A 14,022-nucleotide genomic window follows, 5' to 3' on the forward strand; every position below is an offset into this window, starting at 1 on the left:
GCCTCGAGTTTTGACTGTAACCATGGTGCTGCTGGATTTATCATGGCTGCATGGCACAATGTGTATCTCATTATTCTTTCCTGGCAGCTTTGTATAGCTTTTATTTAGCTGTAAAAATAATTTACATTTCTTGAGCATCTGAATTAAAGATAAAATAGGACTATGACATCAAGGGCTGGAGATTTTATGCAAATTTATTTATAAAAATAAATCACATTTAGAATACAAAATTACCCAAATGTCTTCTACAAATCACCCATCTCTTTAAAAAAGTTAAATCTTTCTTTTCCAAGAACAACGCCTTAACACATTATCCACAGAGCTGCAACATGAATGGAAACGCAGCAGAAAATCAGGAGTGAAATCAGGGAACCTTGGGCTGATGACATCAGTTACAAGACAAGGAGATTTTTGCTCCTGCATCACCTGATATTTCTGCAGAGCACCATCCCGTGGCACTTCACTTTGGTTTTTCTTGTCCTGGAATGGAATTCTGGCTCCACTAAGTCTACAGCAAACTCTTGGTTGACTTCACCAGCTGGAGGACGTGAAGCTTAGGAAAGGCAGCAGCATCATGAGTCCATTTCATCACAACCCATGTCACACACATAACCCAACTGCATGGACTGATCCAAAAGTTGTGGTGCTCAAATGTTCTGAAATAGTGTCTCTAGGAACGACCCTCAACTTGCACCTAATGCCAACACCCTCAAACATCAGAAAGCCCACAGTTTTATTTTGTCTTCTGGGATTTCAGAATAGTGTAGAATACATTTGTATAAGTGGGATCTAAGTGACGGTGGTTTTCCTGACTATGAAGCTAATTGAAGTAAATAGTTTAACCACAGTTCTTATTGTTTCAAAATGGTTATAAACTTTGAATACAAGTATTTCTTTCTGCTCTAACCTCGGGCTTTTCTCTCAGCCCCTTCTGGTGCTTGTTATTTTTTTAATGTTGTCTTCTCTTACACAAGAACTCTGCTTTATATTCATGAAAGGAAAATCAATAGCTGTTTTCTCGACTTTTCATTGAAATAATCCATATGGGGGTTCAGCTGTGATCCACACTTTCAGTATGAGATCTCCTCAGCGTGGCGGCAGCAGTATGCAAACCACAGAGGACAGCTCTGCATCTCCATCATTCAGAACTCCTCACTGCACAGTGCAATCTCCATCACACTTGACACAAAACAGGTCAGAGGATTGTTTCCTAAAGAGAAAACAAAAAGGATTAAAATATGAACTGTCAGTAGGCATACAACAAACCCCCACTGCACAGATGTGCTCCTGCAAAGACGGGAGAACAGCGCTGCCCGGCTGACATGGTGCAGGCAGGAGGCACAGCAGCACTGCCCTGTGCAGCCTTCCTGCCTGCCTTGCCGTGCATCTCCTTTCAGCACAGGCATGAAAGCATGGCTGCTGGTTTGGGGACCTCCTGTCACAGCCCTGTCAGCACAGATGTGCAGGAGTTGCCTCGCACAGGGCTCTGCTGAAGGCCGAACGCTGCAGGCAATGCCGTGCTCCTCCTTTAGCTCTGCTCCCACGCAGAGGCCAAATACAGCTCCTGAATCAAAAGCGACACAGGAGATGACTTCCCCTGCAGTCAGAAAGCAGCTCTGTGGGGGGCTGGCCATGCTGAACCCGTGTCATCCATGCCACCCAAATTGCTGAGCCTTTGCCCATTGTGTGAGCTCTGAAAGCATCACACTGCACTGTGATCTTGCAGAGCACCTGCAGTCAGCTGTCCTCTCAGAAACACTACAGTGGCTACTTGAGTATTTCACACTGTCATGCAGTTTAACTTGACCAATGCAATTGGTTGCATCAAGCTGAAATCAGCAAACAGCATTAGCTGTCTTCATTTACCCATGCAACTAGTTTGGATGCTGTGCTCCCCACCAGAAGACCTGTGGGGTTTTGTCATTGTTAGAGACAGACTTTGGTTCAATATGAAAAACCCAGCTCATTCCACCACTGTTATCACGCTGCTGCTCTTACTGAGGGCTCTTCACTTGCTTCTGGAAAAGGGGACCTCGGGAGCACAGCTGTTGGTAGACAGGAGCAGAAGGAATACACTTTACCACTTGGATGAGACCTTTCCTCGTCAGCTCTTGTCTCATCAGCACACATGGGAGTGCTGTGGGCAGAATTTTGTGTCGCATTGGTGTTGGCATCTGCAACGTTCTGTTCACAGAGCAGGATAGTGATGCACAGCTACATATGCAGGCTGCTGCTGGACCAAACGTGTTCATCAGGGCATCCAAACCACGGAGGGGAGATGAAGAAATGGAGATGGGGAAAAGAAAGAAAGATGTATGAATTAGAAATGTCATAATTAAGAAGAGCTAAGTTAACTGGAGACTGATTTAACGAACACAGAGTAGTCTGACATCTCAGGAGGGAGTAATACCACGACAACCTCAGGCAGGGCTCCAGGCCTCAGCCAGCACGGAGCTGATGTGCTGAATCCCACTGCAGACAATTGGATTCCAGCACATGTTTAAGTACGGGGCCAGGGAGGGATGGTTTGTGAGAGCTCCGTAAAAGCCCAACCTTCCATTCTTCCAAACCATATGGGTTTGACTTCCCATATGGAGTGACAAAATAAAAATATATTCTAAAAATAGCTTTCAGAAATGCACTGGCTGAAGGCTGCTTCCTGCGCTACAATTTGATTAGTCTTGTGTTTTATTTCTTCAGCAGTGATTCCAATTTATCTCTGATTTGGAGCTTGAAAAGCTGCTTTTATAGTTATAGGCCAGAGGAGAAAAAGGCATCCGGGAAGCAAATATAGAGAGCTCTTCTGGCTTTATAGGAGCTGCAGGAACAAGCAAAATGATTTTAGAGCAGCAAAAAAACAAAGTGATACTGGGAGATGATCTATCTTTGCAGTCTGTATTTAACTTTCCTGTCAGCCTCTCCGCCAGCGTGGAACATTACATATTCTGTGCAGCTACAAAGCAACCTGAAGGAGCCAAAAATTGTCAGGGAAGAAATCCCCCGGGTGGGTAGGAGCAGTGCCAACACCGCCTGGCAGCAAACCTGGCCACCACGGCCACTGCACCCTGTGCTGCCTGGTGGCACCTGATGCAGAGGAGCTAGCAATGCAGGCGGAAAGTGGCTAAAGGTCCAAGCAGCCCCATGGGGACTCTGATATAATGAGCCTTCTTAAAAATCATACACTTTAAAAAAAAAAAAGCATAAGTGTAAAATTTGATGCCAAAAAGATTTAATTCTCTTCAGCTAAGTCTGGGAGAAAACCATCTATGGGCTCCTTTGGGTCCACTGCTCTCTGATTCTCACCTGAAGACTCAAAACACGACTTCCACCTCTGGGCTTAGCAAGGGGTATGTTCTCCCCATTGGTGTGGGAGGACCACTGAGCTGGCATAACTAGGCCTTGCTTTTCCAGCATGACCATTTTCCCACATTCAATCTGTATCCTCTTCCTCTCTCCCTCCTCCTCCTCCTCATCTATGCCCCACCGCAGCTAGTGTGGCCACTGTCCCCGTGTGCTGCACTGCCAGCTCTGTCCCCATCTGCAGCACCAGCAGCCGTGGCTGCTCCAAATAAAGTCTGTTTTGTTTTTTTTTTTTCCTCACTCCAGATTATTAAAGCTCAAAGAATTCCTTTATACAATCTTAGCAAAAGCTCTACATTTACCCTTAAAGGAGATGTTATAACATCTAAGCAATGTTAAAGCCCAAAGAAGGAAAAGAAAGGAATATCAAGAATGGGAAGAAGCTGAGCTGTAAAAGGATTAGAAACCAGTTTTCTCTAAACGTTTTGTAGTAAAAAAACAAACAACCATAAAACACACCACTTTGGAAACAATTATTTACAAAGTTCAAAGTATTTTGCACTGTTTGCTTTGGTATGATAAGGGGCAACAACAACATCCCTAATCACACAGGGGCTTACCCAAGTTACTTCTGACAGCAAAGGTAATTTCACCAGAAGTATATTTCTTCTAGGAAGGATACTTTGGTTGCTTAAAATCATTCTTACATTGCTAATAAGTCTCTTACCAGTAGATTATAAGTGCCTCTTAAGTCAGGAGTATGTTCCATGCCCTGAGCGCAGCCAACAGCCCTTCTTGGAATAAATGCTATTGAAGTCGGTGCGAATTTTGCCTGAGGAGGTTCACTGCAGGTGTTTGGTTCTGTGTGCGTAACGTGCCTTGATACAGGAACTCCTGCTCACTATTGTACAGCGCCAGTCTTCAGAAACATGACGTGGTGCTATTCTGACCTTTCCACCTTCCTTGCATGTAGAAATGAGGGACACTCAATGTAAAGGCTGGTTGGGCTCTGAGCACCTGATGGAACTGCAGGTGTCCCTGCTTGCTGCAGGGGATTTGGAGTGATGGCCTTCAAGGGTCCCTCCCACCTCAAACGATTCAATGATTTTCAGTACTTCATGACCAGGGAGTAGAGGTCCCTGCTGCACAGGCTGAGTAAAGCCACTGACCTGAGTTCTTGGGACAACAGAGGATACATTTCTATTAGAACCATCCTAAACCTGCTGAGCCAGGTAAGGCTGGAAGAATTTATCTTCAGTAAAGAAGCAATGGAATAGCAGTCCAGAATGGCCTGATGGCACTGGGAAATGTGAGGGGAGAGAAAATGATGTGAGAACCCATGAGAAATACAGCCTGTATGGAACAAGAAGACGTGCGCAAGGAGATTGGTGCCAGTAGACCTAAGCAGATGTGGATTTAGCAGAAAAGGTGGGGGGCGGGGAGCCTGGGCCAGCCTTCAGCATGCCCCCACGAGGTGCAGCTGAGATACACAGCCTTTATTCCACACCTGGATCAAAGCCAGGGCACTCCTGGGAGCAGCTTCTGCCACGCACCAGAGGCAAACACGGCTGCTCTGTGCTGCAGGGTGCATCAGAGATGGCTTGTCTCAGAACGCTTCCTGGAAACCAGAGCCGTGTCTTCATTCTAACACGGAGATGCTCACTTGTGCATAATAATAGCAATAGCAATAGTAATGCTAATAATGAAAGAGGACCAGCTTCCAGACATTGTTTTTCTGCGCAACTTAGAATGAGAGGTAGGGTAGGATGAGAGGCAATGACCTGAAGTTGCACCAGGGGAGGTGCAGGTTGGATATTAGGAAAAATTTCTTCTCTGAAAGAGTGGTTAGGCACTGGAATGGGCTGCCCAGGGAGGTGGGGAAGTCACCATCCCTGGAGGTGAAAATGGAGATGTGGCACTTAGGAACATGGTTACGGGCATGGTGGGGATGGGCTAACAGCTGGACTCAATGAGCACAGAGGTCTTTTCCAACCTTATTGATTCTACAAATCCAGTTTGTGCACAGGCGGGTCACAGAAGAAAGGAGACTGGAGGTGCATAAGACCAGTCAGGCTATTGTGAAGCATCTGATAAATGTACAGATCTAATTCCTGCACATAGAACAGAGGCTAAGGAAGTTCTTAAATCAAATCACCTATTTTACTTCCTCGCTATCCTCAATAGTTTGTTGCAAAGGCTCTGTGGCAACTCATGTCAAAGATCCAAGTAAATGTTTTCTTGAGCTTTGTAGAAGATGATGTCAGGCAGTGATGGAAGTGAAATACCGACTTTGTACAACTGTTTGTATCTCAGATAGAATTGACTCATTTTGTGAGATTATAGAAAATGTATTCCGTGATTATATATGCCCCTAGAGGCCTTCTGGAGGTGAGATTATGCATCTCACAGTGTTATTCTATCAGGAAAAAAATGGACTAAGTAAATAAAAAATCTGCAGGGTGTGACTTCATCATGCACTGCTGACATCTGCTTATGTGATTTAAAGGACATTACTATGAATATCATAGTTGCTAATGTAAATGATGAAGAAATCATAGGTCAATCATATAATAATAAATATTAGCATAGGTTTCCCAAGGCCAGAAATGGCTGAAATGGTAATTGGAACTATGATTTTACTCTTGAATTATGTGATACTGAAAACACTTTGGTCGCTGCCGCTTTCCTGGAATCGCTCCATTAAGGCCAGACAGATGCACTGTCCAGCCTTTCTTATTCCAAGAAATAAAGTCACCTTTCCATAGGGATGATTTTCCTTACGCCGCCCTACCCTGCATGAAGCTGTGTTGGTGATGCAGAGCTCCATGCCCAAATCCCATCCATTTGCTACCCTGGGCTTGAGGCAAGCATCCAACCCCATCCTTGACAGCGAACTCGTCCTGCTTAAACACCCAAACAAAGTGCTCTCAAAGTGCATTAACACAATCGCCACTATATTAACTCTGATGAAAGACTGCTCTGAGCAGTACAATTTAAATTGACGAAACACCTGAAACTCACAGTGCTATTTATGACACTGTTGAATTAGTGTGGACATAGAGCCGACACAAAACCCCATGGCTGCAGTTTTTGCACAATTCATTTAGAAGCTGTCTGGCAACACCTTGAGCTGTGGAGCATGGCCCAGCAAAGGTGTTCTTGCTCCCCAGAGCCCAGAGTGAAGCCAAAGGCTCAGCCACAGGCTGGGAGCGGCTGGTTGGAAGAGATGCTGCCTGGAGCCCTGTGGGCAGGCGTGAACCTTCCCTCTGCTGCCAAAAATTGGTGTCTGCCAACATTTGGCTGCTCTGTGGGCAAGGGCTCAGGGTTGAAGCCCTCCTTGTCCTCCTTCACCTTCCCAGCATCCCCAGCCCTCCCCACCTGGGGCCACGTGAATTTGTCCCAGAGAGGCCTGAAAGCCAGAAGCTGCTGCAAGAGAATATTTTAAGTAATAGCAGTTGTTGGGCAATTACTTTATTACCTGGGGATTCCTGCCAGGCACATGGTGGGATGTGGAAATGATGCTAAATCATATTTTGTGGGGAAAAAATAAAAATATAAAACGATCCTGTAATGCTATCTGAGTGTTGCTGTGCTGTGTTCCTCTAATGCCTGCAACTCCTTAATGACATTTCTCATAGCAGTCGTGTTCTAGCTGTTGTCTGATGCCGAAACACTCCATAGAAAGAAATTTGGATACTCTGTATTTGAGAGCAGTTACACGAAAGTTTAAAATTAGGTCATAAATTATATAACCTTGCAAGGAAACAAGAAATTTAATGACTATGCCAAACCAGAGATAAAAGCCAAGGAAGGAAATAGCATCTTCCTCATTAAATATTAAGGATCAGATCCTTCAAACATTTTCCAGTGATGAACTCTGTGGGAGTTTGGCATCTGTATTTCTGTGTATTCTATAGAAGATGCTTATACATCATATACAAGTGCTAAATGTGATTTATGGGGCATACACACAGGAAGTGTATTTATAATGCATAAATATATTCCATCAAGAGCAGAGAAGGTGATCAGTGACAGTTCTTTAAGAGGTTCAATCAGATACCGCGGTGGCTTATTTCTAGTGCTGCTCCAAAGGGGTTTTTAATTACGAGGAGCAGGTAGGGGCATTCCTTTCTGGTGCTGACGGAGGCAGCAGATAGCACAGATGCAGAGATGAGCCCACTGCCTTCTCAGTGGGATTCAAGAAGTGCTGTAAAAGAACAAAGATTACCAGCTTCTTACAGAGGATTTCAGAATTCCCTGCGACGCTTGAATCCCTCCCTCATTTTTGACAGTGCCATTAGTCCTTTTTCTAACCTCACACAAGATTTGATCTATTTAAAACGGCTCAAGGGTGAGACCCTGCACAAACTCCCCTAGAAGTCCTACACGATCCCCCCCAGACCAGCGGACCATGCTGATGCCCTGAGTGCGCTCATGAGATGCGGTAAGGATGTCTGATACAAAACGCACTCCCGACCTCGCCGTTGTCAGAGTCCTTCTGATAACCACGTCCATTTTTTCAGATTTGAGTCATTTGTGGATTGACTCTATAATCCTCGTTCTGAAGCCTGGGAAAACTGCTGTTGATGCCCTTGGCAAATTCTTATCCTAAAAAGGCATGAAAAAGAGTACCAAGTAATTTCAATTCCATAAAATATATTAAGTGCATCGCACAGGTATGTAAATGGGAAACTCCATAACTGTAATTTGCCCATTTAGAGCCTGATCTAAAGGCTATAAAAGTTAATTTGAAATCTTTTCATTGATTTTAATGGGCTTTAGATCGGGCCCTTATTATTCACCATGTATCATGTTTGTTTCAGTGCGAGAGTGCATTTCTCTAAAACACAACTGTTGTGGATTACAGCTCACGCTCATTCTCCAAACACAAACCTTGAGGAATTTATTGAGTTGGTTGCACACATAAAATCTAAAATGCAAAGAAAAGTCCCAAATAATGATTACACTTTTAAAAAGTAAGATAAAAAATGAGGAGGCCTTCTTTTCATTATGTACTAATGCAATATAAATGTATTTTAAGCATCATGAAAGCCAAATGGAATTTCTCACAATTTCTCTTTCCCGACTGCTATAGTTCAACAACAAAAAAATAAAAATTACATGTAAATGATTCGAAACCTCTTGAAGAAACAGCAGGTTTTTTTTTTTTCTAATTTGAGCAGGAGAAAAAAAGTGTTTCAACCCAAGCTCAGCAAGGGATAACAGCATTACAGTCACTGCACGGAGAATTTAGGCACTCATAATTCTAAATCCTTCTGAAACGCTTTATTGCTATAAGGTGGCTAATACCAGCCTCTACACAACAGGGCTCCCATAGCATTAACCATGAGAGATAGGCTTCCAGAAAGAAACTATAGCAAAGTAATTGTAAATCTCTAATGATGCATAAAACCAAGCTGAATTGGTCCTGAATTCACAGCATAAAAGAAATGAACCATCAGAAGAACCAATTCTGGTGGCAGTATAACATACCCCAGTGTGGAAACTGTTTATGGTGTTTGCTGCAGTGGAAATATTCCTACTAATATGCAAGCAATACAAATTCATTAAAAAAGCCTGAATGATGCAAGTTCTTGCAATACTGTGTGCGACATTAAAAACAAATCATTAGCCAAAAGAAAACCTCATCTGTACCAAAACAATTCACTGTCTTCTTTTTCAGTCACAGACACTGTTCTGTGATAATGAATTCCATGAGTTCTGGATGTTTTTAAGCCAACATTGCAAGACTTTCATTATGATATGTACTTCGTGGCAGGTACTGCTCTGCAAAGCTGTGCCAGCTGTGCTGGGGTCTCCAGGATTGGCCTCCATTTGTGTGGCGCCATGGACATGTGGTGCTTGGACCTAGGGAAGCTCAGAGCCTCACATTTCCTTAGCTGGTTTAAGCAGTTCCCTCTGGATAAGCATCCGATAAAATATTTAAATCCGTAATTAATTATACCATTTAATTAATTAATGATGCAATCTACAAACTGTAACAATCGACCCAGCTTATTCCAGAAACCTCGGTGCACCATTCTGAACCTTCACCCATTAATCTATCACTGTCCAGAGGCACCGTGCTCCAGAAGCAGACCGGATTGATTATCCTAGAGACCAGAAATCACATACTGGTGCACAAATCAGGCACAGCACACACAGACGTTATACACACCTCCCTTGCAGGAGCTGCAGCATGGACAGAAACAAGACTTTTTTCGGTGTGAGGAGCCAGCTTTACTTTGGCATCTAGGAGTTTTCAGGCTTTTTTTGGAGGCTGCCAAGAGGTATTGCATGGGATGGTGCTTTTCTAGCGCCAGGGCATCTGTCCACTGAAAACTAGATTGACGAGGCTGGAACTGTTGTTTTCATTTGTTATATCATTTCACAACTCTAAGAGCCAGACATCTGAAAGCTAGGAGACATCATCGCACCGTGTCAAAATCGGCGAAGGCGCAGATTTGAAATCTGCATGCGTGGACAAAAATAGGGCCTATCTGAAATTAATTAAGATTTCTAGGCACTACCCAGAGAACAGTATTTGTCCCTAATAAGCGTGCATCAATGTATATCATATTTAGTGCATGCTTTTTAGTGAAGCTGCAATTTTCAAGTCTTGCATGGATGACTCCAAGGCTTAGCATTGAATTTTCCTTTTTTTTTTCTCAATACTAAAAAAAGCATTTCAAAGAATTCTCTTATTAAAAATAAGAAGTAAATGTTTTAACTGATTTAAAGGCATGCCAACATGAAATGAATTGCAAGTGGCCCACTGGGGCTTTCTACAGTTGCTGTTGCAACTCTCTGTATCACATACTGTATATACACTATCAGGCATACCATGACTGGGTACATGGATTACTGCTTTATTCAGAATCCTCATGGAAATTATGGGAAGAAAAAGGAAACAAATCTGTGTGAGAGCTGAGAAAATAGCATTGGTCTAACTCTTGTCCTTGTGCACTTAATGAAAATTTCAACACAGATAGCAGTAGAAAAAGCCAGTGTAAGCGTAAAGCTTGAAGAAATTAAGTTTCTCTAATTATTATCATCCATATATATATATATACACACACACACACACACAGAAATAAAGGAATGGGAAAAAAGACTGCTGAGAGAGGGGAAAAACCTGCAGGCACAAGACAGAATGGAACTGGTTCACGATGTTACGCATGCCATTCACACTGGCAAGGTGCTGGCACTTGCTGGGTGTTTGTTTTCTGCTTATGAGTGAAGGGTCTCCCTGCAAGTTTTTATGGCTGTTCACTTTGGAGAAAAATGTCCCAACAGTGTGACTTGTGGCCCTAAGACTTCACACCATCAGTGCTATCCCAGATACTCTGTTTGACACCTCTATATTCAAATGTACCTCCACTTTTTCTAGTGAAATCAGACCAACACTAATTAAATTTAAACAAGAAGCTAAAGTGAGATAAATGGTTTATAGGTGCTTTATGCTTCCCTACATTGATAATAGATAAAGAATTCATACCTCCACCAAATTAGTTGGCAAACCCTACAGTAATTTATTGCTTGTGCACGATGATCTGTAAGCGCAGTGCATTCCAGTAGGCTCTCTCCAAATACATTTTGTGCTGGTTGGCTGCACCCAGGTATTTACATTCCAAACACCTTGTCCTCGTAGTCAAAGTTCCTCAATAAGGTTTTCACTTTCAATCAATGCAGCAGTGCTTATTCTTGCACAGAATGCCATTATTTGTCAATGTGGGCAGTTGTATTAGATTGTGTTGTTTCTTGGTGACCAAAGAATGGCTGTTTTCCCTTTTGTTTTCCCTTGTTGTCTTGCATATTATTCTGCTCTATATATGAAAGAAATTTCATTTGCTGCTCACTTATGGTGTTATTTTGCCAGAAGCATGCATTTGTCACTTAAAAATTGTGCTCTTTAATCCCAAACTAATCCAGAACATGCCTACCTCCTTCTAAAGCACGACATTACAAGAAGGAGCCCCATGGCCATGGATCAGCCAAAATTTTCTCGCAGGCTGAAGTCACTCAGAGATGGGCTTGAACTTTTGCAGTTGTGATTGAGATTATTTTTATGGAGGCTATTTTTAGAGTGATGGGTTAGGGGATGAACCAGGACCTGATAAGAGATGTAAATAGTTTAATCTGACTCAGCAATTACTTCACAGATCAAATTTTCCAAGGGCAGCCCAGACCTTGAGATGGATATCCCTGTGTTAGTTAAATGGAAATCAATAAATTCATTCAGAAAAACATAATTTCATTTTGCTTCTAAACCAGAAATTGAGATACATGCGCTTCTCCCCTACTTCTCCTCCCAGACTTAAATATATCCTGTGTTACATAAGTAATCGTTTTGAACCTACTCTAGGACACAGCCAGAGACCTGACTCCAATAACACATTATCAGTAAAACAAAGCAAAACAGTTTCACGTCCCTGCTGAGTTTGTGTATACACTCTTAAATGAGCAGATTCTCTCATTATTCACTCTGATCTGGTCATCGTGTGCTCAGTCACAGCTGTCACAACAGGTGCCCAAGTGTTCCCCCTCTTCACGGCACTGTGTTTTCTTCCCAGAGTTCATTGTCACATTCCTCCACTGTCTTTCTTTGGTGGCTCTGCTGTTCCCTTCAAGGCTATTCCCAGATTCAACTTTACAATTACTTTGAAAGCACCACGGCTGGCTGTCTCTGGATATGAAAAGGCATCACCTTAGACATCAGTTCTTCTTTGCTATTTGATGAACTTTGTTTCATATCATGAAACCAGTTTCTCCACCAGTTTTGGCTGTTCTCGGTTTGCCTGGACCTTTCTCCATCTCTCTTGAAATCTCTAGTGATCATTTCTCTTAACTACAACATTCAACAGTGTACTGCAGAGTGTACATGAGGATTGTGCAGCAGTTAAGAGGCTGAGATCCGCACTACATCCTGTTATTTCCCTCATGCTCAACAAAAGCAGGAATCTCCAGTGACCCAAGGGTTTGCCCAACATTACATTTAACATGAACACTCTTTGAAATGAACAATTATGACCCCAAATATCAGTTCATCACTGTTGTTTCTCAATAACAACCTTGGGCAGCAGGTTTGGGTTCTCAGAACACAATGAGAAACCCATGCCTGTACACTGACACACCACTCACTGGGGTCTTCCACTGCTGAAAACACTATGAGCTCCAAAATTACCAGCAACATATTAATAACATCTGCACTAACATCTAATAAAACCTCACTGCAAACATTTTTAGTCCAGTAACAAATGTTTGCTTAGCTTGAAGAAAGTAACTTTCGATATTAAAGTACCTTCAAATAAAGAGACAATTATATATATAATTATATATATATATATATAGTGTGTGTGTGTGGGGGGGTCTTTTTGCTTGTTTGTTTTGGGGTGGGTTTTTTTTGTGATTATTTTCAAGCTATATATTGTAGGTTGAGGGCAAAATATACACCATTCAACCAATTTAGGATCTGATTTCTAAAGAGCTATAATCCATCAGTCCCACTGAATTGCAAAGGCTAGTGAAGGAAAGACTAGCCTGAAAGCCAGCTATGTAACCTATATCAATCCCTTGAAGCACTGAAAAAGCTGGGAGAAAATGCTAAGGCAAAAAGCTTTCTACAATTTCTCTTCAATAAAATTACACAGGAGCAAGGAAAATATCCCGCTTTTGATCCACAGAACAAATAGATTCAATGCAGTACTAATACCATTCAGTTTGTTTTCTCCCTGAAAATCCACAGTACAGGGTTGAGACATGCATTTAAATCTCAGGTTTCATCCATTTGGGACTGAAATCTTTTTTTCCAGCATACCCTCACAGTACTGCCTTCCGTGCCCTACAGCACAGCATAACCTCCCTACAGCAATTACAACTGCTTACAGTTGAGAACAAAGTATTGCAGAAATCCTTCATGCGTCTGCACCACTTTTAATGCAATTTATCAGCTGACAAGCAAAAGCGGAGGCAGTATCATATATCCATTCACATTTCTGTTGGTCACCTACAGTTTGAAGAATTTATCCTCTACATTATCTTTGCAGCTCTTTGGGAATATTAATTAACACGTTGCACAGAAATTACTTAAAGTCTTGCTGCTTTAAAACTGAGCAGAGAATTCATTCCTCTCTTTCTTATTCCCCCATTTTTCTCCCAGACTACTTTAAAAGCGAAGTAATTATAGCTGATGTGTTCTTTGGGGAGGTGGGGGGTTATTCCCTTCTCTTTGCAGCAGTACAGCAGTACCAGTTCCACTGTCAGCATGTCCTGGGACTGCTCGCTGCTCCTTTCAGGACTGCATCCCTGCTCTGAGTCTTCCCAGGGTGGGAAATATTCCCCCACTGTCCTGGGATCACTCACTCAGTTGGAAGGAAAGCAGCAAATCTGTTTTGCGGTGGTGCAGGTCTCTCTGGCTGCAGTCATACACTGATCTCAAAGAAAACATAAACCTACAACAGATAGAGGGAAAGGAACAGAAGTGAGCAAAGCTTCAGGGTGAGGGGAGAGAACCACATCTGAAATGAAAGGCAGTGCAAAACCCCAAGTGCAAAGAATGTAAAGGGCATGTGATGAGCCTTAGCTTTAAAAACAAACAAACAAACAAACAAACCTTGTTCTAATTTCTTAATTGATTTCTTTGCTTAACTTTCTTTCTCCAGAAACCATTGGACAGAAAAGAAACTGCCTCAAGGTGACATGCATTTCTTTCCCCATTCCTCA

The 14,022-nt window shown here is 42.5% G+C and overlaps 1 long non-coding RNA gene across 2 annotated transcripts in view; it reads right to left on the reverse strand.

Moving 5' to 3' along the window:
• Window positions 1-169: 169 nt before the first annotated feature.
• Window positions 170-14,022, reverse strand: part of LOC140251896 (uncharacterized) — an 80,617-nt gene continuing 66,764 nt past the window's right edge. The window contains exons 3-4 of one of the 2 annotated variants that reach the window (XR_011903485.1): window positions 1,999-2,230; window positions 170-1,210 (exon numbers count right to left, since the gene is read on the reverse strand). This is a non-coding gene — a long non-coding RNA (uncharacterized lncRNA). The remainder of the gene's footprint in view (window positions 1,211-1,998; window positions 2,231-14,022) is intronic. The other variant, XR_011903486.1, reaches the window with a different exon arrangement.

The sequence above is a fragment of the Excalfactoria chinensis genome, chromosome 4 (assembly GCF_039878825.1).
Source record: "Excalfactoria chinensis isolate bCotChi1 chromosome 4, bCotChi1.hap2, whole genome shotgun sequence".
Taxonomy (NCBI): Eukaryota; Metazoa; Chordata; class Aves; order Galliformes; family Phasianidae; genus Excalfactoria; species Excalfactoria chinensis.